The 22926-nt window shown below is 47.2% G+C and overlaps 2 protein-coding genes across 2 annotated transcripts in view; one reads left to right on the forward strand and one right to left on the reverse strand.

Moving 5' to 3' along the window:
- The window catches only part of LOC142150979 (uncharacterized), a 536473-nt gene that overhangs the window by 463925 nt on the left and 49622 nt on the right, over window positions 1-22926 (reverse strand). The gene's annotated exons all lie outside the window — the stretch shown is intronic.
- The window catches only part of LOC142150978 (uncharacterized), a 323275-nt gene that overhangs the window by 290885 nt on the left and 9464 nt on the right, over window positions 1-22926 (forward strand). The gene's annotated exons all lie outside the window — the stretch shown is intronic.

Below are 22926 nucleotides of genomic sequence, written 5' to 3' on the forward strand. Positions count from 1 at the left end.
CACCCCCTTCATTACTGCACTCTCTCACCCTCTTCATTAATGCACTCTATGAAACCCTTCATTACTGCACTCTCTCACCTCCTCAATTATTGCACTCTATCACTCCCTTAATTACAGCACTCTCTCACCCCCTTCATTGCTGCACTCTCTCTCAAACCCTTCATTACTGCACTCTCTCACCTCATTAATAACAGCACTCTCTCACAACTGTCATTACTGCACTCTCTCACCCCCTTCGTTACTGCAATCTCTCACCCACTTCATTACTGCACTTTCTCACCCCCTCAATTATTGCACTTTCTCACCCCCATCATTACTGCACTTTCTCACCCCCTTCATTACTGCACTCTCACACCCCCTCCATTATTGCACTCTCTCACCCTCTTTATTACTGCACTCTCTCACACCCTCCATTACTGCACTCTCTCAAACCCTTCATTACTGCACTCTCTCACACCCTTCATTACTGCATTCTCTCACCCCCTCCATTACTGCACACTCTCACCCCCTCTATTATTTCAGTCTCTCAAACCCTTCATTACTGCACTCTCTCACCCTCTTCATTACTGCATTCTCTTAAACCCTTCATTACTGCACTCTCTCACACCCTTCATTACTGCATTCTCTCACCCCCTCCATTACTGCACACTCTCACCCCCTCCATTATTTCAGTCTCTCAAACCCTTCATTACTGCACTCTCTCACCCTCTTCATTACTGCACTCTCTCACCCTCTTCATTACTGCACTCTCTCAAACCCTTCATTAATGCACTCTCTCACCGCCTCAATTATTGCACTCTATCACCCCCTCCATTACTGCACACTCTCACCCCCTCCATTATTTCAGTCTCTCAAACCCTTCATTACTGCACTCTCTCACCCTCTTTATTACTGCACTCTCTAAAACCCTTCATTACTGCACTCTCTCAAACCCTTCATTACTGCACTCTCTAACCGCCTCAATTATTGCACTCTATCACACCCTTCATTACAGCACTCTCTCACCATCTTCATTACTGCACTCTCTCACCCCCTTCATTACAGCACTCTCTCACCCCTTCATTGCTGCACTCTCTCACCCCTTTCTTTACAGCACTATCTCACCACCATCATTACTGCACTTTTTCAGCCCCTTCATTATTGCACTCTCTCACCCCCTTTATTACTACACTCTCTCACACCCTTCATTACTGCACTCTCAAACCCATTATTACTGCACTCTCTCACCCCCGTCATTACTGCACTCTTTCATCCCCTCCATTACTGCACTCTCTCACCCCCTTAATTACTGTATTCTCTCAAACCCTTCATTACTGGACTCTCTAAAACCCTTCATTACTGCACTCTCTCACCCCCTTCATTACTGCACTCTCTCACCCTCTTCAGTAATGCACTCTCTTAAACCCTTCATTACTGCACTCTCTCACCCCCTTAATTACTGTATTCTCTCAAACCCTTCATTACTGGACTCTCTAAAACCCTTCATTACTGCACTCTCTCACCCCCTTCATTACTGCACTCTCTCACCCTCTTCAGTAATGCACTCTCTTAAACCCTTCATTACTGCACTCTCTCACCTCCTCAATTATTGCACTCTATCACTCCCTTAATTACAGCACTCTCTCACCCCCTTCATTGCTGCACTCTCTCTCAAACCCTTCATTACTGCACTCTCTCACCCCCTTAATAACAGCACTCTCTCACAACTGTCATTACTGCACTCTCTCACCCCCTTCGTTACTGCAATCTCTCACCCACTTCATTACTGCACTTTCTCACCCCCTCAATTATTGCACTTTCTCAACCCCATCATTCCTGCACTTTCTCACCCCCTTCATAACCGCACTCTGTCACCCCCCTTCATTACCGCACTCTCTCACACGCTCAATTACTGCACTCTCTCACCCCCTCCATTACTGCACACTCTCACCCCCTCCATTACTGTACTCTCTTAAACCCTTTATTACTGCACTCTCTCACCTCCTTCATTACTGCACTCTCTCAAACCCTTCATTACAGCACTCTTTCACCCCCTTCATTGCTGCACTCTCTCAAACCCATCATTACTGCACTCTCTCACCCCTTTCTTTACAGCACTCTCTCACAACTGTCATTACTGCACTCTCTCACCATCTTCATTACTGCACTCTCTCACCCCCTTCATTACAGCACTCTCTCACCCCTTCATTGCTGCACTCTCTCACCCCTTTCTTTACAGCACTATCTCACCACCATCATTCCTGCACTTTTTCAGCCCCTTCATTATTGCACTCTCTCACCCCCTTTATTACTACACTCTCTCACACCCTTCATTACTGCACTCTCAAACCCATTATTACTGCACTCTCTCACCCCCGTCATTACTGCACTCTTTCATCCCCTCCATTACTGCACTCTCTCACCCCCTTAATTACTGTATTCTCTCAAACCCTTCATTACTGGACTCTCTAAAACCCTTCATTACTGCACTCTCTCACCCCCTTCATTACTGCACTCTCTCACCCTCTTCATTAATGCACTCTCTTAAACCCTTCATTACTGCACTCTCTCACCTCCTCAATTATTGCACTCTATCACTCCCTTAATTACAGCACTCTCTCACCCCCTTCATTGCTGCACTCTCTCTCAAACCCTTCATTACTGCACTCTCTCACCCCCTTAATAACAGCACTCTCTCACAACTGTCATTACTGCACTCTCTCACCCCCTTCGTTACTGCAATCTCTCACCCACTTCATTACTGCATTTCTCACCCCCTCAATTATTGCACTTTCTCAACCCCATCATTCCTGCACTTTCTCACCCCCTTCATAACCGCACTCTGTCACCCCCTTCATTACCGCACTCTCTCACACCCTCAATTACTGCACTCTCTCACCCCCTCCATTACTGCACACTCTCACCCCCTCCATTACTGTACTCTCTTAAACCCTTTATTACTGCACTCTCTCACCTCCTTCATTACTGCACTCTCTCAAACCCTTCATTACAGCACTCTTTCACCCCCTTCATTGCTGCACTCTCTCAAACCCTTCATTACTGCACTCTCTCACCCCTTTCTTTACAGCACTCTCTCACAACTGTCATTACAGCACTCTCTCACCCCCTTCATTGCTGCACTCTCTCAAACCCTTCATTACTGCACTCTCTCACCCCTTTCTTTACAGCACTCTCTCACAACTGTCATTACTGCACTCTCTCACCCCCTTCGTTACTGCAATCTCTCACCCACTTCATTACTGCATTTCTCACCCCCTCAATTATTGCACTTTCTCAACCCCATCATTCCTGCACTTTCTCACCCCCTTCATAACCGCACTCTGTCACCCCCTTCATTACCGCACTCTCTCACACCCTCAATTACTGCACTCTCTCACCCCCTCCATTACTGCACACTCTCACCCCCTCCATTACTGTACTCTCTTAAACCCTTTATTACTGCACTCTCTCACCTCCTTCATTACTGCACTCTCTCAAACCCTTCATTACAGCACTCTTTCACCCCCTTCATTGCTGCACTCTCTCAAACCCTTCATTACTGCACTCTCTCACCCCTTTCTTTACAGCACTCTCTCACAACTGTCATTACAGCACTCTCTCACCCCCTTCATTGCTGCACTCTCTCAAACCCTTCATTACTGCACTCTCTCACCCCTTTCTTTACAGCACTCTCTCACAACTGTCATTACTGCACTCTCTCACCCCCTTCATTATTGCACTCTCTTACCCCCTCCATTATTGCACTTTCTCACCTGCTCTATTACCACTCTCTCTCACCCCCTTCATTACTGTGCTCTCTCACCACCTTCATTACTGCACTCTCTCACCCCCTTCATTACTGCGCTCTTACCCACTTCATTACTGCACTCTCTCACCCCCTTCATTACTGCGCTCTCTTACCCACTTCATTACTGCACTCTCTCACCCCCTTCATTACTGCACTCTCTCACCCTCTTTATTACAGCTTTTTCTCACCCCCTCCACTACTGCACACTCTCACCCCCTCCATTATAGCACTTTATCACCCCCTTCATTACTGCGCTCTTACCCACTTCATTACCGTACTCTCTCACCCCCTTCATTACCGCACTCTCTTACACCCTTCATTTCTGTACTCTCCCACCCCCATTATTCGTGCACTCTCATACCCCTTTCATTACCGCAATCTCTCACAACCTTCACTACTTCGCTCTCTCACCCACTTCTTAACTGCCGTCTCTCACCCCCTTCAACATTGCACTCTCACCCCTTCATTACTGCACTCTCTCACTTATTCATTATGCACTCTCTCACTCCCTTCATTACTGCACTCTCTCACTCCCTTCATTACTGCACTCTCTCAAACCCTTCATTACTGCACTCTCTCATCCCCTTTATTACAGCACTCTCTCACACCCATCATTACTGCACTCTCTCACCCCCTTTATTACTGCACTGTCTCCCACCCTATTGCACTCTCTCACACCCTTCATTACTGCACTCTTTCATCGCCCGTTTACTGCACTGTCTTACCCCCTTCATTACTTCACTCTCTCACCCACTTCATTACTTCACTCTCTCACCCACTTCATTACTGCACTCTCTCACCCCCTTTATTACTGCACTCTCTCACCCCCTCCATTATTGCACTCTCTCACCCCCTTCAATAGCGCACTCTCTCACCCCCTTCATTACTGCACTCTCTCACACCCTTCATTACTTCACTCTCTCACCCCCTCTATTACTGCATTCTCTCACCCCCTTCATTACTGCACTCTCTCAAACCCTTCATTACTGCACTCTCTCACCCCCTCCATTATTGCACTCTCTCACCCCCTTCACTAGCGCTCTCTCTCACCCTCTTCATTACTGTACTCTCTCATACCCTTCATTACTGCACTCTCTTACACCCTTCATTACTGCACTCTCTCACCCCCTGCATTACCGCACTCTCTCACACCAGTCATTACTGCACTCTCTCACCGCCTCAATTATTGCACTCTATCTCACCCTTCATTACAGCACTCTCTCACCCCCTTAATAACAGCACTCTCTCACAACTGTCATTACTGCACTCTCTTACCCCCTTCATTACTGCACTTTCTCACCGCCTCAATTATTGCACTCTCTCACCCCCTTCATTACCGCACTCTCTCACACCCTCCATTACTGCATTCTCTCAAACCCTTCATTACTGTACTCTCTCACACCCTTCATTATTTCAGTCTCTCAAACCCTTCATTACTGCACTCTCTCACCTCCTTCATTACTGCACTCTCTCAAACCCTTCATTACTGCACTCTCTCACTTCCTTCATTACTTCACTCTCTCACCCCCTTCATTACTGCACTCTCTCAAACCCTTCATTACTGCACTCTCTCACCTCCTTCATTACTGCACTCTCTCAAACCCTTCATTACTGCACTCTCTCACCCCCTCAATTATTGCACTCTATCTCACCCTTCATTACAGCACTCTCACCCCCTTAATAACAGCACTCTCTCACAACTGTCATTACTGCACTCTCTCACCCCCTTCATTACTGCACTTTCTCACCGCCTCAATTATTGCACTCTCTCACCCCCTTCATTACCGCACTCTCTCACACCCTCCATTACTGCATTCTCTCAAACCCTTCATTACTGTACTCTCTCACACCCTTCATTATTTCAGTCTCTCAAACCCTTCATTACTGCACTCTCTCACCTCCTTCATTACTGCACTCTCTCAAACCCTTCATTACTGCACTCTCTCACTTCCTTCATTACTTCACTCTCTCACCCCCTTCATTACTGCACTCTCTCAAACCCTTCATTACTGCACTCTCTCACCTCCTTCATTACTGCACTCTCTCAAACCCTTCATTACTGCACTCTCTCACCCCCTCAATTATTGCACTTTCTCACCACCATCATTACTGCACTTTTTCAACCCCTTCATTACTGCACTCTCTCACACACTTCATTACCGCACTCTGTCACCAACTTCATTACCGAACTCTCTCACACCCTTCATTACTGCACTCTCAAACCCTTCATTACTGCACTCTCTCACCTATTCAATTATTGCACTCTATCACACCGTTAATTACTGCACTCTCTCACCCCCGTCATTACTGCACTCTTTCATCCCCTCAATTATTGCACTCTCTCACCCCCTTCACTAGCGCTCTCTCTCACCCTCTTCATTACTGTACTCTCTCATACCCTTCATTACTGCACTCTCTTACACCCTTCATTACTGCACTCTCTCACCCCCTGCATTACCGCACTCTCTCACACCAGTCATTACTGCACTCTCTCACCGCCTCAATTATTGCACTCTATCTCACCCTTCATTACAGCACTCTCTCACCCCCTTAATAACAGCACTCTCTCACAACTGTCATTACTGCACTCTCTCACCCCCTTCATTACTGCACTTTCTCACCGCCTCAATTATTGCACTCTCTCACCCCCTTCATTACCGCACTCTCTCACACCCTCCATTACTGCATTCTCTCAAACCCTTCATTACTGTACTCTCTCACACCCTTCATTATTTCAGTCTCTCAAACCCTTCATTACTGCACTCTCTCACCCTCTGCATTACTGCACTCTCTCACTCTCTTCATTACTGCACTCTCTCAAACCCTTCATTACAGCACTCTCTCACCCCCTTCATTACTGCACTCTCTCAAACCCTTCATTACTGCACTCTCACACCCCCTCCATTATTGCACTCTCTCACACACTTCATTACCGCACTCTGTCACCAACTTCATTACCGAACTCTCTCACACCCTTCATTACTGCACTCTCAAACCCTTCATTACTGCACTCTCTCACCTATTCAATTATTGCACTCTATCACACCGTTAATTACTGCACTCTCTCACCCCCGTCATTACTGCACTCTTTCATCCCCTCAATTACTGCACTCTCTCACCCCCTGAATTACTGTATTCTGTCAAACCCTTCATTACTGCACTCTCTAAAACCCTTCATTACTGCACTCTCTCACCCCCTTCATTACTGCACTCTCTCACCCTCTTCATTAATGCACTCTCTCACACCCTTCATTACTGCACTCTCTCACACCCTTCATTACGGCACTCTCTCACCCCCTTCACTATTCTACTGTTTCGCCCCCTTTATTACCACACTCTATCACCCCCTTTATTACTGCATTCTCTCACCCCCTCCATTACTGAACACTCTCACCCCCTCCATTATTGCACTTTATCACACCCTTCATTACTGCACTCTCTCACCTACTTTATTACTACACTCTCTTACTCCTTCATTACTGCACACTCTCACCACATCCATTACTGCAGTCTCTCACCCAATTCATTACAGTACTCTCTCACCCTCCTTATTACCGCACTCTCTCACCCCTTTCATTACCGCACTCTCTTACACCCTTCATTTCTGTACTCTCCCACCCCCATTATTCGTGCACTCTCTCACCCCTTTCATTACCGCAATCTCTTACAACCTTCACTACTTCGCTCTCTCACCCACTTCTTAACTGCCGTCTCTCACCCCCTTCAACACTGCACTCTCACCCCTTCATTACTGCAATCTCTCACTTATTCATTATGCACTCTCTCACCCCCTGCATTACTGCAATCTCTCACTCCCTTCATTACTGCACTCTATCAAACCCTTCATTACTGCACTCTGTCATCCCCTTTATTACAGCACTCTCTCACACCCGTCATTACTGCACTCTCTCACCCCCTTTGTTACTGCACTGTCTCCCACCCTTCATTACTGCACTCTTTCATCCCCCCATTACTGCACTGTCTTACCCCCTTCATTACTTCACTCTCTCACCCACTTCATTACTGCACTCCCTTCATTACTGCACTCTCACCAACTTCATTACTGCACTCTCTCACCCCCTTCATTACTGCACACTCTCACCCCCTCCATTATTGCACTCTCTCACCAACATCATTACTGCACTCTCTCACCCCCTCCATTATTGCACTCTCTCACCCCCTCCATTATTGCACACTCTCACCCCCTTCATTACTGTACTCTCTCACACCCTTCATTACTGCACTCTCTCACCCCCTTCATTACTGCACACTCTCACCCCCTCCATTATTGCACACTCTCACCCTCTTCATTACTGTACTCTCTCACACCCTTCATTACTGCACTCTCTCACCCCCTGCATTACCGCACTCTCTCACACCAGTCATTACTGCACTTTCTCACCCCCTCAATTATTGCACTTTCTCACCCCCATCATTACTGCACTTTCTCACCCCCTTCATTACTGCACTCCCTTCAATACTGCACTCTCACCAACTTCATTACTGCACTCTCTCAACCCCTTCATTACTGCACTCTCTCACACCCTTCATTACCGCACTCTCTCACCCTCTTCATTACTGCACACTCTCACCCCCTCCATTATTGCACTCTCTCACCAACTTCATTACTGCACTCTCTCACCCCCTCCATTATTGCACACTCTCACCCCCTTTATTAGCGCTTTCTCTCACCCTCTTCATTACTGTACTCTCTCACACCCTTCATTACTGCACTCTCTCACCCCCTGCATTACCGCACTCTCTCACACCAGTCATTACTGCACTCTCTCACCGCCTCAATTATTGCACTCTATCTCACCCTTCATTACAGCACTCTCTCACCCCCTTCATTGCTGCACTCTCTCAAACCCTTCATTACTGCACTCTCTCACCCCCTGCATTACTGCACTCTCTCACCCTCTGCATTACTGCACTCTCTCACACCCTTCATTACTGCACTCTCTCAAACCCTTCATTACTGCACTCTCTCACACCCTTCATTACTGCATTCTCTCACCCCCTCCATTACTGCACACTCTCACCCCCTCTATTATTTCAGTCTCTCAAACCCTTCATTACTGCACTCTCTCACCCTCTTCATTACTGCATTCTCTTAAACCCTTCATTACTGCACTCTCTCACACCCTTCATTACTGCATTCTCTCACCCCCTCCATTACTGCACACTCTCACCCCCTCCATTATTTCAGTCTCTCAAACCCTTCATTACTGCACTCTCTCACCCTCTTCATTACTGCACTCTCTCACCCTCTTCATTACTGCACTCTCTCAAACCCTTCATTAATGCACTCTCTCACCGCCTCAATTATTGCACACTCTCACCCCCTCCATTACTGTACTCTCTCACCCCTTTCTTTACAGCACTATCTCACCACCATCATTACTGCACTTTTTCAGCCCCTTCATTATTGCACTCTCTCACCCCCTTTATTACTACACTCTCTCACACCCTTCATTACTGCACTCTCAAACCCATTATTACTGCACTCTCTCACCCCCGTCATTACTGCACTCTTTCATCCCCTCCATTACTGCACTCTCTCACCCCCTTAATTACTGTATTCTCTCAAACCCTTCATTACTGGACTCTCTAAAACCCTTCATTACTGCACTCTCTCACCCCCTTCATTACTGCACTCTCTCACCCTCTTCAGTAATGCACTCTCTTAAACCCTTCATTACTGCACTCTCTCACCTCCTCAATTATTGCACTCTATCACTCCCTTAATTACAGCACTCTCTCACCCCCTTCATTGCTGCACTCTCTCTCAAACCCTTCATTACTGCACTCTCTCACCCCCTTAATAACAGCACTCTCTCACAACTGTCATTACTGCACTCTCTCACCCCCTTCGTTACTGCAATCTCTCACCCACTTCATTACTGCACTTTCTCACCCCCTCAATTATTGCACTTTCTCAACCCCATCATTCCTGCACTTTCTCACCCCCTTCATAACCGCACTCTGTCACCCCCCTTCATTACCGCACTCTCTCACACCCTCAATTACTGCACTCTCTCACCCCCTCCATTACTGCACACTCTCACCCCCTCCATTACTGTACTCTCTTAAACCCTTTATTACTGCACTCTCTCACCTCCTTCATTACTGCACTCTCTCAAACCCTTCATTACAGCACTCTTTCACCCCCTTCATTGCTGCACTCTCTCAAACCCATCATTACTGCACTCTCTCACCCCTTTCTTTACAGCACTCTCTCACAACTGTCATTACTGCACTCTCACCATCTTCATTACTGCACTCTCTCACCCCCTTCATTACAGCACTCTCTCACCCCTTCATTGCTGCACTCTCTCACCCCTTTCTTTACAGCACTATCTCACCACCATCATTCCTGCACTTTTTCAGCGCCTTCATTATTGCACTCTCTCACCCCCTTTATTACTACACTCTCTCACACCCTTCATTACTGCACTCTCAAACCCATTATTACTGCACTCTCTCACCCCCGTCATTACTGCACTCTTTCATCCCCTCCATTACTGCACTCTCTCACCCCCTTAATTACTGTATTCTCTCAAACCCTTCATTACTGGACTCTCTAAAACCCTTCATTACTGCACTCTCTCACCCCCTTCATTACAGCACTCTCTCACCCCCTTCATTGCTGCACTCTCTCTCAAACCCTTCATTACTGCACTCTCTCACCCCCTTAATAACAGCACTCTCTCACAACTGTCATTACTGCACTCTCTCACCCCCTTCGTTACTGCAATCTCTCACCCACTTCATTACTGCATTTCTCACCCCCTCAATTATTGCACTTTCTCAACCCCATCATTCCTGCACTTTCTCACCCCCTTCATAACCGCACTCTGTCACCCCCTTCATTCCTGCACTCTCTCACACCCTCAATTACTGCACTCTCTCACCCCCTCCATTACTGCACACTCTCACCCCCTCCATTACTGTACTCTCTTAAACCCTTTATTACTGCACTCTCTCACCTCCTTCATTACTGCACTCTCTCAAACCCTTCATTACAGCACTCTTTCACCCCCTTCATTGCTGCACTCTCTCAAACCCTTCATTACTGCACTCTCTCACCCCTTTCTTTACAGCACTCTCTCACAACTGTCATTACTGCACTCTCTCACCCCCTTCATTACAGCACTCTCTCACCCCCTTCATTGCTGCACTCTCTCAAACCCTTCATTACTGCACTCTCTCACCCCTTTCTTTACAGCACTCTCTCACAACTGTCATTACTGCACTCTCTCACCCCCTTCATTATTGCACTCTCTTACCCCCTCCATTATTGCACTTTCTCACCTGCTCTATTACCACTCTCTCTCACCCCCTTCATTACTGTGCTCTCTCACCACCTTCATTACTGCACTCTCTCACCCCCTTCATTACTGCGCTCTTACCCACTTCATTACTGCACTCTCTCACCCCCTTCATTACTGCGCTCTCTTACCCACTTCATTACTGCACTCTCTCACCCCCTTCATTACTGCACTCTCTCACCCTCTTTATTACAGCTTTTTCTCACCCCCTCCACTACTGCACACTCTCACCCCCTCCATTATAGCACTTTATCACACCCTTCATTACTGCACTCTCTTACCTACTTTATTACTACACTCTCTTACTCCTTCATTACTGCACACTCTCACCACATCCATTACTGCAGTCTCTCACCCAATTCATTACCGTACTCTCTCACCCCCTTCATTACCGCACTCTCTTACACCCTTCATTTCTGTACTCTCCCACCCCCATTATTCGTGCACTCTCATACCCCTTTCATTACCGCAATCTCTCACAACCTTCACTACTTCGCTCTCTCACCCACTTCTTAACTGCCGTCTCTCACCCCCTTCAACATTGCACTCTCACCCCTTCATTACTGCACTCTCTCACTTATTCATTATGCACTCTCTCATCCCCTGCATTACTGCACTCTCTCACTCCCTTCATTACTGCACTCTCTCAAACCCTTCATTACTGCACTCTCTCATCCCCTTTATTACAGCACTCTCTCACACCCATCATTACTGCACTCTCTCACCCCCTTTATTACTGCACTGTCTCCCACCCTATTGCACTCTCTCACACCCTTCATTACTGCACTCTTTCATCGCCCGTTTACTGCACTGTCTTACCCCCTTCATTACTTCACTCTCTCACCCACTTCATTACTTCACTCTCTCACCCACTTCATTACTGCACTCTCTCACCCCCTTTATTACTGCACTCTCTCACCCCCTCCATTATTGCACTCTCTCACCCCCTTCAATAGCGCACTCTCTCACCCCCTTCATTACTGCACTCTCTCACACCCTTCATTACTTCACTCTCTCACCCCCTCTATTACTGCATTCTCTCACCCCCTTCATTACTGCACTCTCTCAAACCCTTCATTACTGCACTCTCTCACCCCCTCCATTATTGCACTCTCTCACCCCCTTCACTAGCGCTCTCTCTCACCCTCTTCATTACTGTACTCTCTCATACCCTTCATTACTGCACTCTCTTACACCCTTCATTACTGCACTCTCTCACCCCCTGCATTACCGCACTCTCTCACACCAGTCATTACTGCACTCTCTCAAACCCTTCATTACTGCACTCTCTCACAGCCTCAATTATTGCACTCTATCTCACCCTTCATTACAGCACTCTCTCACCCCCTTCATTGCTGCACTCTCTCACCCCCTTAATAACAGCACTCTCTCACAACTGTCATTACTGCACTCTCTCTCAAACCCTTCATTACTGCACTCTCTCACCCCCTTAATAACAGCACTCTCTCACAACTGTCATTACTGCACTCTCTCACCCCCTTCATTACTGCACTTTCTCACCCCCTCAATTATTGCACTCTGTCACCCCCTTCATTACCGCACTCTCTCACCCCCTCAATTATTGCACTTTCTCACCCCCATCATTACTGCACTTTCTCACCCCCTTCATTACTGCACTCTCACACCCCCTCCATTATTGCACTCTCTCACCCTCTTTATTACTGCACTGTCTCACACCCTTCATTACCGCACTCTCTCACACCCTCCATTACTGCACTCTCTGAAACCCTTTATTACTGCATTCTCTCTAACCCTTCATTACTCATTACTGCACTCTCTCACCCCCTCCATTACTGCACACTCTCACCCCCTCCATTATTTCAGTCTCTCAAACCCTTCATTACAGCACTCTCTCACCCCTTCATTACTGCACTCTCAAACCCTTCATTACTGCACTCTCTCTTACCTCCTTCATTACTGCACTCTCTCACCCCCTTCATTACTGCACTTTCTCAAACCCTTCATTACTGCACTCTCTAACTGCCTCAATTATTGCACTCTATCACACCCTTCATTACAGCACTCTCTCACCCCCTTCATTGCTGCACTCTCTCAAACCCTTCATTACTGTACTCTCTCACCCCTTTCTTTACAGCACTCTCTCACAACTGTCATTACTGCACTCTCTCACCCCCTTCATTACTGCACTCTCTCACCCCCTTCATTACAGCACTCTCTCACCCCCTTCATTACAGCACTCTCTCACCCCCTTCATTGCTGCACTCTCTCAAACCCTTCATTACTGCACTCTCTCAGCCCCTTCATTATTGCACTGTCTTGCTTTCTTTATTACCGCACTCTCTCACCCCCTTTATTACTGCATTCTCTAACCCCCTCCATTACTGCACACTCACCCCCTCCATTATTGCACTCTATCACACCCTTCATTACTGCACTCTCTCACCCCCTTTATTACTGCACTGTCTCACACCCTTCATTACCGCACTCTGTCACCCCCTTCATTACTGCACTCTCAAACCCTTCATTACTGCACTCTCTCACCTATTCAATTATTGCACTCTATCACACCCTTAATTACTGCACTCTCTCACCCCGTCATTACTGCACTCTTTCATCCCCTCCATTACTGCACTCTCTCACCCCCTTAATAACTGTATTCTCTCAAACCCTTCATTACTGCACTCTCTAAAACCCTTCATTACTGCACTCTCTCACCCCCTTCATTACTGCACTCTCTCACCCCCATCATTACTGCACTTTTTCAGCCCCTTCATTACTGCACTCTCACACCCCCTCCATTATTGCACTCTCTCATCCCCTTTATTACTGCACTGTCTCACACCCTTCATTACTGCACTCTCAAACCCTTCATTACTGCACTCTCTCACCTCCTCAATTATTGCACTCTATCACACCCTTAATTACTGCACTCTCTCACCCCCGTCATTACTGCACTCTTTCATCCCCTCCATTACTGCACTCTCTCACACCCTTAATTACTGTATTCTCTCAAACCCTTCATTACTGCACTCTCTCAAACCCTTCATTACTGCACTCTCTCACCCCCTTCATTACTGCACTCTCTCACCCCCTTCATTACTGCACTCTATCACTCCCTTAAATACTGCACTCTCTCACCCCCTTCATTATTGCACTTTCTCACCCTTTATTACTGCACTCTCTAACCTCCTCCATTACTGCACTATCTCAGCCACTGCATTACTGCACTCTCTCACCCCCTCAATTATTGCACTCTCTCACCTTCTTCATTACTGCACTCTTTCATCCCCTCCATTACTGCACTCTCTCACACCCTTAATTACTGTATTCTCTCAAACCCTTCATTACTGCACTCTCTCAAACCCTTCATTACTGCACTCTCTCACCCCCTTCATTACTGCACTCTCTCACCTCCTCAATTATTGCACTCTATCACTCCCTTAAATACTGCACTCTCTCACCCCCTTCATTATTGCACTTTCTCACCCTTTATTACTGCACTCTCTAACCTCCTCCATTACTGCACTATCTCAGCCACTGCATTACTGCACTCTCTCACCCCCTCAATTATTGCACTCTCTCACCTTCTTCATTACTGCACTCTTTCATCCCCTCCATTACTGCACTCTCTCACCCCCTTAATTACTGCATTCTCTTAAACCCTTCATTACTTCACTCTCTCACCCCCTTCATTAGCGCACTCTCTCAGCCCCTTCATTATTGCACTCTCACCCCCTGCATTATTGCACTCTCTCACACCATTCATTACTGCACTTTGTCACCCCCTTCATTACTGCACACTCTCAGCCTCACCCCCTCCATTATTGCACTCTCTCACCCCCTTCATTACTGCACTCTCTCACACCCTTCATTACCGCACTCTCTCACACCATTCATTACTGCACTTTGTCACCCCCTTCATTACTGCACACTCTCACCCTCACCCCCTCCATTATTGCACTCTCTCACCTCCTTCATTACTGTCTCATAACGTTCATTACTGCACTCTCTCACCCCCTTCATTACTGTCTCATAATGTTCATTACCGCATTATCTCTCCCCCTTCATTACCACACTCTCTTACAACCTTCACTACTTCGCTCTCTCACCCACTTCTATACTGCAGTCTCTCACACCCTTCATTACTGCACTCTCTCACCCCCTTCATTACCACACTCTCTTACACCCTTCATTACTGTACTCTCTCACCGCCATTATTCCTGCACTTTTTTCACCCCCTATATTACCGCAATCTCTCACAACCTTCACTTCTTCGCTCTCTCACCCACTTCTTTACTGCAGTCTATCACCCCCTTCATTACTGCACTGTCTCACCCCTTCATTACTGCATTCTCTCCCTTCATTACTGCACTCACTGACCCTTTCATTACTGCACTCTCTCACTTATTCATTACTGCATTCTCTCACGCCCTTCATTACTTTCCCATAACGATCAATACCGCACTCTCCCCCTTCATTACCACACTCTCCCACCCCCTTCATTACCGCACTCTCTCTCCCCCTTCATTACCACACTCTCCCACCCCCTTCATTACTGCACTCTCTCACCCCCTTCATTACTGCACTCTCTCACCCCCTTCATTACTGCACTCTCTCACCCCCTTCATTACTGCACTCTCTCACTCCCTTAAGTACTGCACTCTCTCACCCTCTTCATTATTGCACTTACTCACACCCTTTATTACTGCACTCTCTCGCACCCTTCATTAGTGCACTCTCTCACCCCCTCCATTATTGCACTCTCTCACCGCCTTCATTACCGCACTCTCTCACCCCCTCCATTATTGCACTCTCTCACCCCTTTATTAGCGCACTCTCTCACCCCCTTCATTACCGTACTCTTATACACCCTTCATTACTGCATTCTCTCACCCCATTCATTACTGCACTCTCCCACCTCCTCAATTATTGCACTCTATGAATCCCTTAATTACTGCACTCTCTCACCCCCTCTATTACTGCACTCTCTCACCCCCTTCATTAGCGCACTCTCTCACCCCCTTCATTACTGTTCTCTCTCACACCCTTAATTACTGTATTCTCTCAAACCCTTCATTACCGCACTCTCTTTCCCCCTTCATTACCGCACTGTCAGACGCCATCTCCGCACTGACACTTGGGGCAGGAGACGGACGCCTGCACCTTCCAAGCAGCCACGTCCTGTTGCCTAGCAGCGGGACACTATCTCTGCTCACCTGTCTGCAGCCAGCATGTGTTACCACCAAAATCTCCCTAACCCTATCAGGAGGCACCTTAGGGTATATAAAGCAGCCTCTGACACATGTCTAGTGCCAGAGTATTTGGTCTTCAGCCTTGCTCCAGCATTTGTTCCTGTGTTGCTGTTACTTGGATTCTGACCCTGGCTTGTCCCTGACTTCTCCTTTGGTTCCTGATTCTGGCTTAGAGTGATATTTGGTACTGACCCGGCTTCCTGACCATTCTCCTGCTTCTGATTTGGCTATATCCGTTCCTCTGGTTGTGACCCGGCTTGCTGACTACTCTTCCATCCTGCATCCTGGTGGGCTGTCACCGCTGCCTCAATTGTTACCTCGCCAGCTGACTGATACTGAGGGCCACGACCTGCGCGTCCCTTGCAGCGAAGTCCATACCTCCTTGCGGGGGTTCCTGGTGAAAGCCAGGGGTGTGTTAGACTCCGCACCTCTGTACTCAGTAGCGCCAACTGCTGGCAGGTATCATCAATCCCACCTAGTGATTCTGACACGCACTCTCTTACCCCCACCATTATTGCACTCACTCACACCCTTTATTACTGCCCTCTCTCACCCCATTCATTACTGTATTCTCTCACCCCCTTTTTTTACTGCACTGTCTCACCCCGTTCATTACCGCACTCTCTCACCCCGTTCATTATTGCACTCTCTCACCCCTTTATTACTGCACTCTCGCACCCCCGTCATTATCACTTTCTCTCACAACCTTCATTACTGCACTCTCACAACCTTCATTACTGCACTCTCACAACCTTCATTACTGCACTCTCTCACCCCCATAATTGCTGCACTCTCTCACCCCCTTCATTGCTGCACTCTCTCACTCCCTTCATTACTGCACTCTCTCACCCCTATCATTTTTGCACTCACACCCTTTATTACTGCACTCTCTCACCCCCATCATTATTGCACTCTCTGAACGCCTACATTACTGAACTTGCTCACCCCCTTCATTACTGCACTCTCTCACCCCCTTCATTACTGCTCTCTACCACCCACTTCATTACCGCACTCTCTCACACCTTCATTACTGCACTCTCTCACCCCCTTCATTCATGCACTCTCTAACCCCCTTCATTACCGCACTCTCTCACACCTTCATTACTGCACTCTCTCACCCCCTTCATTACTGCGCTCTCTCACCTCCTTCATTCCGCACTCTCTCAACTCCTTCATTCCTGCACTCTCTCACCCCCTTCATTCCGCACTCTCTCAACCCCTTCATTACTGCACTCTCTCACCCCCTTCATTCTGCACTCTCTCAACTCCTTCATTCCTGCACTCTCTCACCCCCTTCATTCCGCACTCTCTCACCCTCTTCATTACTGCACTCTCTCACCCCTTCATTACTTTCATTATTGCTACCAGCACCAGCGCTCACAGCCTATTTCAGGGGTCTGAACACTGTAGGTCCTCATGTAAAAGCTGCTACCAGCACTAGGCTCTCACACCACTGGTGACACTTTAGCAGGGAAACCTGAATGATGCAACTCCCCTGTCCTAATATTAACATGTCCTCGCCCAGCAAAGGACGGCTTGTAGAACTACAAGCACCAGCATCCAGAGCACACTGGGACCTGTAGTTCACTTGGAAAAACACACTGGATTAAAGACAGCATTGAAAAAGATCTTTATTGCAAATAAAAACACCCACTAACCCCCTCGTTCTCCACTTTATATCTCACCTAGATCAGAGGGTCCTTGTAATCCAAAGGGTTAAATTAAATAAACCATATGAATGTGATAAGGACTGCTCCTTAGAGGAGCCACATGGTAACTGACAAGCTCAGAGCCAATGATTTTAGCCAAACAAAGAAGCTTTGCTCGGATTGGTCAGTGAGTAAAGCTGATCTGATTGGTTAGATGCTATGTACTTTATTCATACAATTTATGAATGAAGTACACTGTGCATTGTGCAGTATGTCCCAGCACTGTGTTGTTTATCTATCACTAATATATTCGTGAGACCTTGGGATCTGCAGCTCTTGTTACAATTTTAGGTGTAAGTTTTACAATTAGGGGATGGTTTCCACTTTCCTGGACTTTTTTATTAAATGGGCCAAATAGACCAGAACGGCTTATTTTACTTATACAGCCCCCGCCTACCTGTCACTTTTATCTATATGCACCGTCTTAGTAGACTGTATATAGTACTTACCTCACCTACTATATTCTGTAGGTTGGTTGTTCTGTGTCCTCTGTCTACTACAAGCCCCCAGTTTATAGTCATCTTGCTGTGTGCAGTAGTTTGTTCACAACAGATGATACAGAGAACAGGAGATATTACTGCATCTGGGCCACAGGGAGAAGAGAGCGTCCAGTGCCTGTGCCTGGCTCACACACGTGGACATTCAGCCAGGTGTAATGACATCACATTGTGTATGTGCAGTGCGCACCAATCCCCCCTTCCCCCTGTGTGATGAGATCATCATGGGGGGTGTTATAAGAGCAGCATTGTTCCTTCACAATAAGAAACTTACGTCATAAGGGGTTGCATTTATAAAATAGACCATTATTGTATATTTTGTGCAAGTAACCTCTAAAAAATACCCAAATTCATTGAGCTTCATTTACCTTCATTACACAGGATTACACAGCAGTGATAAAGAGACCTGGTGAGTGTGTGACACCCAGGAGCCGCCCCTGTGTGTCAGGAGGATTGAGCAGGACCCAGAGCCCCATCACGGTGTCTGAACCTCACTCACTGATACATGGGGGAAACATTGACCAGAAGATCCTGGAACTGACCAAAAAGATCATTCAGCTGGTGATGGAGAGGTGACTGCTGGGAATGGGACATTATACAGTAACATTGGTGGATGTGTCTGGATAAGGACTGTGTAATTGTGTATGTTAGGTTCCTATAAGGTGTCAGGATATCACTGTGTATTTCTCTATGCAGGAATAGAAGTATTTTGGATTGCACAAGGGTCTTTGCAAGGACTTAATGATGGAGAATCACCAGCTCTTCACATCACTGGGTAAGAGGAGATTTTCCATTTATTGTAGAGGAGAGAGCAGTTTTGAGGGCCACCTAGATAGACACATCATCTGAGAATCACATATAAACAATATATTCAGTCACTGTTTGTTTCCTACAGATGGATCCAGTAACAGAAATACAACAGAGGATGAGGAAATCTATACAGATATTAGCACAGGTCAGTAATAAACATTTGTTACACAAAAGAGCTACATATTTTACTTATTCAGTCACTACAACAATCTTTAATTCTTCATCCTCATCTGTGAGCACAATTTAATGAGGAAAGAGTATGCACCAAGTAGCGGGATCAGGAGCCATCAGCCCCTACTAGACTCTTGTTCTCCACCTCACCTCATATCACTGTGTTCTACCAGCCCAGAGATTTGACCAGTCTCCTCCTCACATCATATCATTGTGTGCTACCACTCCAGAGACCTGACCAGGCTCCTCCTCACATCATATCATTGTGTGCTACCAGCCCAGAGATCTGACCAGTCTCCTCCTCACATCATATCATTGTGTGCTACCAGTCCAGAGACCTGACCAGTCTCCTCCTCACATCATATCATTGTGTGCTACCAGCCCAGAGATCTGAGCAGTCTCCTCTTCACATAATATCACTGTGTGCTACCAGTCCAGACACCTGACCAGTCTTCTCCTCACATCATATTATTGTGTGCTATCAGCCCAGAGATCTTATCAGTCTCCTCCTCACATCATATCATTGTGTACTACCAGCCCAGAGATCTGACCAGTGTACTCCTCACATCATATCCCTGTGTGCTACCAGTCTAGAGACCTGACCAGTCTCCTCCTCACATCATATCATTGTGTGCTATCAGCTCAGAGATCTGACCAGTCTCCTCCTCACATCATATCACTGTGTGCTACTAGTCCAGAGACCTGACCAGTCTCTTCCTCACATCATATCATTGTCTGCTACCAGCATACAGATCTGACCAGTCTCCTCCTCACATCATATCATTGTGTGCTACCAGCCCAGAGATCTGACCAGTCTCCTCCTCACATCATATCATTGTGTGCTACCAGTCCAGAGACCTGAACAGTCTCTTCCTCACATCATATCATTGTGTGCTACCAGCCCAGAGATCTGACCAGTCTCTTCCTCACATCATATCATTGTGTGCTACCAGTCCAGAGACCTGACCAGTCTCCTCCTCACATCATATCATTGTGTGCTACCAGCCCAGAGATCTAACCAGTCTCCTCCTCACATCATATCACTGTGTGCTACCAGTCCAGAGACCTGACCAGTCTCCTCCTCACATCATATCATTGTGTGCTACCAGTCCAGAGACCTGACCAGTCTCCTCCTCATATCATATCATTGTGTGCTATCAGCCCAGAGATCTGAGCAGTCTCCTCCTCACATCATATCATTGTGTTTTACCAGCCCAGAGATCTGACCGGTCTCCTCCTCACATCATATCATTGTGTACTACCAGCCCAGAGATCTGACCAGTGTACTCCTCACATCATATCCCTGTGTGCTACCAGTCTAGAGACCTGACCAGTCTCCTCCTCACATCATATCATTGTGTGCTATCAGCTCAGAGATCTGACCAGTCTCCTCCTCACATCATATCACTGTGTGCTACTAGTCCAGAGACCTGACCAGTCTCTTCCTCACATCATATCATTGTCTGCTACCAGCATACAGATCTGACCAGTCTCCTCCTCACATCATATCATTGTGTGCTACCAGCCCAGAGATCTGACCAGTCTCCTCCTCACATCATATCATTGTGTGCTACCAGTCCAGAGACCTGAACAGTCTCTTCCTCACATCATATCATTGTGTGCTACCAGCCCAGAGATCTGACCAGTCTCTTCCTCACATCATATCATTGTGTGCTACCAGTCCAGTGACCTGACCAGTCTCCTCCTCACATCATATCATTGTGTGCTACCAGCCCAGAGATCTAACCAGTCTCCTCCTCACATCATATCACTGTGTGCTACCAGTCCAGAGACCTGACCAGTCTCCTCCTCACATCATATCATTGTGTGCTACCAGTCCAGAGACCTGACCAGTCTCCTCCTCATATCATATCATTGTGTGCTATCAGCCCAGAGATCTGAGCAGTCTCCTCCTCACATCATATCATTGTGTTTTACCAGCCCAGAGATCTGACCGGTCTCCTCCTCACATCATATCATTGTGTTCTACCAGCCCAGAGATCTGACCAGTCTCCTCCTTACATCATATCATTGTGTGCTACCAGCCCAGAGATCTGACCAGTCTCCTCCTCACATCATATTATTGTGTGTAACCAGCCCAGAGATCTGACCAGTCTCCTCCTCACATAATAACATTGTGTGCTACCAGCAGAGAGATCTGATCAGTCTCCTAATCACAACATATCATTGTGTGCTACCAGCCCAGAGATCTGACCAGTCTCCCCCTCACATCATATCATTGTGTGCTACCAGCCCAGAGATCTGACCAGTCTCCTCCTCACATTATATCATTGTGTGCTACCAGCAAAGAGACCTGACCAGTCTCCTCCTCACATCATATCATTGTGTGCTACCAGCCCAGAGATCTGACCAGTCTCCTCCTCACATCATATCATTGTGTTCTACCAGCCCAGAGATCTGACCAGTCTCCTCCTCACATCATATCAGTGTGCTACCAACCCAGAGATGTGACCAGTCTCCTCCTCACATCATATCATTGTGTGCTACCAGTATAGAGATCTGACCAGTCCCCTCCTCACATCATATCATTGAGTGCTACCAGCCCAGAGATCTGACCAGTCTCCTCCTCACACCATATCACTGTGAACTACCAGCATAGAGATCTGACCAGTCTCCTCCTCACATCATATCATTGTGTGCTACCAGTCCAGAGACCTGACCAGTCTCCGCCTCACATCATATCATTGTGTGTAACCAGCCCAGAGATCTGACCAGTCTCCTCCTCACATGATATCATTGTGTGCTACCAGCCCAGGGATCTGATCAGTCTCCTCCTCATATCATATCATTGTGTGCTTCCAGCCCAGAGATCTGACCAGTCTCCTCCTCACATCACATCATTGTGTGCTACCAGCAAAGAGACCTGACCAGTCTCCTCCTCACATCATATCATTGTGTTCTACCAGCCCAGAGATCTGACCAGTCTCCTCCTCACATCATGTCATTGTGTGCTACCAGCCCAGATATCTGACCAGTATCCTCCTCACATCATATCTTTGTGTGTTACCAGCCCAGAGATCTGACCAGTCTCCTCCTCACATCATATCATTGTGTTCTACCAGCCCAGAGATCTGACCAGTCTCCTCCTCACATAATATCATTGTGTGCTACCAGCCCAGAGATCTGACCAGTCTCCTCCTCACATCATATCATTGTATTCTACCAGCGCAGAGATCTGTCCAGTATCCTCCTCATATCATATCATTGTGTGCTACCAGCCCAGAGATCTGACCAGTCTCCTCCTCACATCATATCATTGTGTGCTACCAGCCCAGCGATCTGACCAGTCTCCTCCTCACATTATATCATTGTGTTCTACCAGCCCAGAGATCTGACCAGTATCCTCCTCACATCATATCACTGTGT

This window comes from Mixophyes fleayi, chromosome 4 (assembly GCF_038048845.1).
Source record: "Mixophyes fleayi isolate aMixFle1 chromosome 4, aMixFle1.hap1, whole genome shotgun sequence".
Taxonomy (NCBI): domain Eukaryota; kingdom Metazoa; phylum Chordata; class Amphibia; order Anura; family Limnodynastidae; genus Mixophyes; species Mixophyes fleayi.